This window comes from Hyaena hyaena, unplaced genomic scaffold (assembly GCF_003009895.1).
Source record: "Hyaena hyaena isolate Hyena2069 unplaced genomic scaffold, ASM300989v1 scaffold_3, whole genome shotgun sequence".
Lineage (NCBI taxonomy): Eukaryota > Metazoa > Chordata > Mammalia > Carnivora > Hyaenidae > Hyaena > Hyaena hyaena.
Window position 1 is genome coordinate 8,852,610 of NW_024080635.1, and position 6,344 is coordinate 8,858,953.

Consider the following 6,344-nt stretch of genomic DNA (forward strand, 5'->3'; position numbering starts at 1 on the left):
CATACAGTAGGTGCTCAGTCAAGCCCCCCCCCCCCCCCCCCCCCCCCCCCCCCCAAGTCGCCACACCCACCCGTGCNAACAGGAGCCCATTTGCAACCTCCTACTTTGGGTAAGAGAGCCCGGGGGAGAAACTGTTTTTCATTTTATGGCTTTTTGCAACCATCTACCCTACAAGATCACGCTCATTTTCCCGGTACTGCTGGGCATGGATTATTAGACCCACCTGTCAAATGAGGAAACTGAGGCCCAAGGAGGCTAAGAAATGTGTCTAAGTCACCCAGCTAAGAGTTGTGAACATGGAACACAAACCCGGGCCTCCTGACTCCAAGTCCAGTGCTCATTCTGCACATCAGGAACAGGGTCAGGGAAGATGCTGCTGAACCTGAACCCAGTCCAAGGGGCATGGAGGCCCTGCCTGGGGGGGGGGCGGGGGGGAGTCATTAATCACTCCCTCTCCCAGCATGGGGGAGCCTTTGGGGACCAGGCTTGCTTCCCTTCCTCCCAGCCCTCAGGGTCTAACACCTCTTCAGGGCAGGAAGCTCTTCCTTGTCACAAAGCTCGGGCCCTCCCTCCCCCCATGTTCCCTCTCACCCCAGGCCACTCCCCTCCCTGTCCCCCTCGAGGGTCTTGGTAAAAGCATCCGCTTGTCAGTGTAAATCTGCAGGGTTCAGACCAGCAGCTGGAGATGGATGGGCAGGAAGCAGTAACAATGGATGAAAGGCCCTCTGTGCCCAGGTGGGTGGGGGAGGGGGAGGCAGGAAACAGAAGCCTCTCTCCCCTGGAGGCCTGGAGCCGCTGGCTGGCTGGAGGCCTGGGATGCCTGAACCTGCGGGGTTTATTTGGATTCCCCAAGGATCCGAGCCTGGAGCCCTTCGCAAACATCAGACCAGCTCACCTCCGTGGGGTGCCAGGTCCAGGATGTGCGCGACAAGAATGTCGCTTTCCTGCATCTCTGTTTGTCCCTAGGGCCCAGCACAGGGCCGGCTACACGGTAGGGGCTTGTCTGTTGAAGGAAGAAATCAATCTGGCATTAATAATAACTAAAGACTTGGGGCGCCCGGGTGGCTCAGTCGGTTGAGCGTCTGACTTCGGCTCAGGTCATGATCTCGCGGTTCGTGGGTTCGAGCCCCGCGTCGGGCTCTGTGCTGACAGCTCAGAGCCTGGAGCCTGTTTGGGATTCTGTGTCTCCCTCTCTCTCTGACCCTCCCCTGTTCATGCTGTCTCTCTCTCTCTCTCTCAGAAATAAATAAAACATTAAAATAATAATAATAATAACTAAGGACTTGCAGGGGTTTTTTTGGTTTTGTTATTATTTTAAAGTACTCCACGTCCAACGTGGGGCTCGAACTTACAATCCTGAGATCAAGAGTCCGACTGAGCCAACCCCTGATCTTTTTTAAAAATATTTTAAAAATCCGCAATTTCCCCTTCAAACTTTTTGCATATACCGCTCTTTCTGCCTGGCATGCTCTTTCCTCTGCTTTTTGCAAGGTCAGCGCCTTTTTAGCCTCCAGGTGCAGCTCAAATAAAGCTCTTCCGTGAGGCTTTGAGGGCCCACCTTGACCTCACCCCTTGCTAAGGGTACCCCCTTCCCTTGCCCCTCTAACTCAGCACCCTGTTAATGTCCTTGGTGGCATTTATCACACTACAACATCTTCTCACTTACTGTGTGTATCTGTATTTTTTTATTATTATTATTCCCTGTCTCTCCCACCAGAATGTAAGTTCCCAAAGAACTTCTCATTCATTGTTGTGTCCCCGAGAGGCAGGTACTTAGACTACATAAATGGTTGTTAAATAGATCAAGAGATGAACGACCCAGTCCTGTAATGAAGTCATTCACACCCTGTGCGCTGCAATTTGCTTCCGAGAAGAGAACAAAAGGAGTCTTGCTCCTGAGCTGAGGGTTGTAAAGCTTCAGGCCCCAGTGAATGGCTAGTTCCCAGGGCAGTAATTGTGATGATCACAGATCACGTGAGAACTTTGCTTCCCCCCGCCCCCACACAATGATTTTTGAGGTTCATCAAAATCTGGGTGTGCACGGAGGGAAGGCAGTGGACGCTGGGGTGGAGAGGGCTGGCTGCATCAAACCTATCCATTTCAAAGATGGGAAAACAGAGGCCCAGAAATGCGCAGGTCACACACATCAATCCAGAGTTTTACCAGCAGAGTTCAACAGACCTGCAGATTCATTGAAGACTTAGTCATTCTATTGTGTGTCTGGTACCTGCTAGAAGCTGGCACATTGCAACAACTGAAAGCTCAGAGGCTTGGGGACCTGGGGGGCTCAGTCGGTTAAGAGGCTGACTTAGGCTCAGGTCATGATCTCGTGATGTGTGAGTTTGAGCCCCGCATCAGGCTCTGTGCTGTCAGTGCAGAGCCCACTTCAGATCCTCCGTCCCTTCTCTCCCTCTCTCTCTCAAAAATAAATAAGCTTTTAAAAAAAAAAAAAAGGCACAGAGACTCAAAGCAATTATGTAAAAGGCCCAGCCTACCTGACCCAGAGCCGCTTCAGTGACCTCAAAAGCAAGTCCCCGCTTGGTCAGGTGTGGGAGCAGCGGGGCCTGGGGCGAGGAGAGGAGCTCCAGAGTCCCGGGAGGCAGAGGGAGGGAGAGCCGGCCTGAGGCTGCACAAAGAGACTCTGAGATGGAGGACAGTACTGAGTCTAAGAGGCCAGCTTAGCTGGGGGTGGTGACCCGCTCGTGGGCCTGCTGTTGGCAGCTGGTGTTGGACTGGTGCCTGGACATTCAGTGCCTTTGCGTGCAGTGGTTTATGCCATCTGCAAAGACCACTCATTTGCCCAGAAAGCTCCCATTAAGCACCTGCTGTATGCCATAGCCTGTGCTGAGCCCTGGAGTCCCCAAAGGTTGGGAGACACAGTCCCACTTCTAAGAGTCCCCAGCACTTGTGGGGGCACACAGACACACAGACCATTGGAGTCCTAAGATTCAGGCCACCTCGAGGCAGCGCAGACCAGCAAAGAAATCCACTGGCAGTGCCCTTGCAACCCCCTCTTCTGAGACCATTAGGAACATCGTGAGGCCAGGCAGACCTGTATCTGCTCTCAGCTCCACCTCCAGGTCGACATGACCATAAGCAAGTGACTTAACACGTCCAAACCTCAGTTTCCTTATCTGTAAATTGGGGGTAATATTAGTATGGTACCTGCTTATGGAGCGCTGAGAGCATTTGATGAAATAAGCCACCAAAGCTCTTGGCATGCGGGTGCAGAAGGAACAGCGAGCCCTCAGAGAGCTGGTTTGGCCTACCGTCACCACCACTCAGTCTCACAAGTTCCTGCCTTGGATGGAGTCACTCAGTCATGCAACAAACGTGGATGGGGCACTGGCTCTGTGCTGGCCCAGGGCCTGACGTGGGGGAGCGAAAATGAGCGTGTCACTCACCGTCCAGGGAGGAGCAGACACGGGACGCTTGCAACAAAATGTGACCACCATTCTTGTCGATGAGGTACAAGGCGTCGTCCTCTGAGGCTGGCCTCATTGACACCTCACAGCGGTCCTTGTAATTTACAAGGGACATATTACTGTCCTTCTTTCACTGATGAGCCAGCTGAGGCTCAGAGAGGCAAATCCGCCTGCCCAGGCACACATAAACTCTGTCTGTCTGTCTGTCTGTCTGTCTGTCTGTCTGTCTGTCACAGAACCTCTGCTCTGTCCTCACAAAAGCAAATCTCACTTCTCCAAAGTCTTGTACAAATGTGGGCTCATTTAGGCCACGAACGCTCACTACAACCCTGCCAAGTGCCAGGTCTGGACCTAAGTGCACCAGGAGTGGAGCTGAATGGGACGTGCCCCGCCCCCTCTGCCCCCACCTCCAGCCAGGAGAGAGGTAGATCGGGGGCATGTTGGGGCTCTGTCCCTGCATCTTCCTGGTTAACACAGACGAGGGACCTTTTGTCACTGGCCTAGCCTTCCCTCCCCCATTAAAGTGCCCAGAGGGCTGCTGGGAAAGGCCAAGGGAGGGAGGCTGTGACAGCTTTAGGCCCCCAGGGCCAGCCTGGCTCTGACTCACCACCCACACCTGGCGTTGGCCTCAGGCAGCCAAGCAGCTGGAAATAGACCTGGGGTGGAGAGCCGGAGCAGGGGAGGGAAGGGAGGGGGGCAGGCAGGGAGGTGGCACCTGCATGCGTGGCTGCCATTCCCACCCTCTCCACCAGGAAGCAAAGGTCATCCAACAGAGCCCACCGGAAATAAGCCAGGCTCAGGAAGGGACGCTCCTGGGGGCTGAAGACCCCGGCCTCCCTGGGAGGCTGCCCCCAAGCAGTGGGGCTACAAAACGCTGGCGGTGCCTGCTTCGCTTGCCAAAACGGCTCGGCTCGGCTCGGTGGTTCTCGAGCACTTGTTGGGTGCCAGGCTGGCCCAAGTACATGCTTTGCATGTGTCGGTGATCTCACCGAGCTCCCACAGCTGCCCAGGAGGCTGTACTGTGATCGTGCCTTTTACAGATGAGGAACTTGAGATTCAGAGAACCAAAGTAAGTTGCCTAAGACAACACAGCCCCTTGCATTAAGCAACGGGAAATCGCCTCAAGCTCCCCGCTCAAGTTCAAATGGCTCATTCTAGGTCACAAAGGCCAGCTCCGTTCCCATCTGTGCTGCCTGCATCACCCTCCCTCTTTACCAGAGTAAAGCCTCCCTTCTTACCACTCCGGGAAGCAGAAATCAAACCATAATCCTCCTTTCCCCCCTACCTAGCTTAACCCTGCCAGGCTTTCAGCCCATGTCGGATCATGTCTTCCTGTCTATAACCTGCAGTGGCTCCCCATTGCCCTCAAGATAAAACATATTCAAGGACCTTTGTCCACTGGGCCCTCCCCGCTTCTCCTGCCTTGGTGCTCCCTAATCTTTACTTGGGCAAGTCAGGACGCGTCCCGGAGATCGCTCTCCTGGTGGACATGGTAACGCCTCTGCAGCGTATGAAGATGCATGTGAGGCACCTGCCAAGGCCGTTGGTGCCTAGTTGGTGTTTGGTAGACCTTCCTCTGAGCCAGAGGCTGGGGCGGAGTTGTGGCGTGTGAAGCGGTCTCTGCTTTCAGCCAGGCTGGGGTCAAAGGGCTTTCGAGTGGTCTAGCCCAGGGACTAGTGAGTGCTACTGGAATTGATCATGTTGAGATATTTTGAAAGACTTCAGGGCAGCAGTAGTTGGAACTAGGGGAGGGGAAAAGGGCAAAGGAACTGCTGGTAAAAATGTAAAGTGGTACAGCCGCTGTGTTGGCAGGTCTTCAAAAAAATTAAAAATTCAACTACCCCTTGATCCGGCGATTCCATTTCTGGGTGGATGCCTAAAAGAATTGCAAGCAGGGTCCCCAAGAAATATTTTTATACCAGTGTTTATAGCAGCCCTAGTCACAATAGCTAAAATGTGGAAGCAACCCAAACGTCTGCTGACAAATGAATGGATAAGCAAAATGTGATATAGGCACACAAAGAAATATCGTTCAGCCTTTAAAAGGAGGGAGATTCTGATACATGTTTCACAATGGGTGGATCTTGAGGACATAGTGCTGAGTGAAACAAGCCAGTCATAGAACGGCAAAGACCATGAGATTCTACTTCTAGAGTAGTGAGATTCAGAGAGCTAATAGAATGGAGGGGTGCCTGGTTAACTCAGTCAGTGGAGAACGTAACTCTTGATTTCGGGGTTGTGGGTTCGAGCCCCATGTAGGGTGTGGAGATTACTTAAATCTTTAAAAAAAAAAAAAAAAAAGGAAAGAAAAAGAAAGTGAAATGGAAGTTGCCAGGGGCTGTGGGGAGAGTTTCAGTTTCACAGATGAAAAGGTTTGGAGATGGATTGTGCTAAGTGCTGCCCACTATGAATGTATCGAATGCCACTGGGCTGTACGCTTAAAAATAGTTAAGATGGTACATTTTGTTTGCGTATTTTGCTGCAAGAAGAAAAATTGGAAAAATGGGGCAAAAGAAACCAACTTTCATAATCGGCTTTTTTTTAAATCTTCACCACAATCTAGAAGGTAGATATATCCACTCTATAGTTGATCTTAGGCAAAAGGCAGAGAAGCAATAGATATACCCACTCTACAGGAAGGGAAGCTGAGCTCAGAAAAGTGAAGATTCAGCAGGGGATCAGGGACAGCTGGATCCAGGAGCAGCTCTGTTAGGCTCCAAAGCCCATGCTGTTGTTCTGCCCGCACCCAGCACCCTAAACCTGGAGGATGGAGAGCACAAGCTTAGGAGAGTAGGGCAGGGCCTTGTGTGTGTGTGTGTGTGTGTGTGTGTGTGTGTGTGTGTGTGTGTGGTGTAGGGGGAGTGGACAAAGAGCTCAAATGGAGGCCTTAAGGCAGGATGGGTTCCAGACCTGCAGGCA

General features: G+C 52.4%; 1 non-coding gene across 1 annotated transcript; it reads left to right on the plus strand.

The window, feature by feature from the left end:
* Positions 1–1,055: 1,055 nt before the first annotated feature.
* Positions 1,056–1,140, plus strand: TRNAR-UCG. The gene has a single exon. It is a non-coding gene; the product is annotated as a tRNA-Arg (tRNA).
* Positions 1,141–6,344: the final 5,204 nt, after the last annotated feature.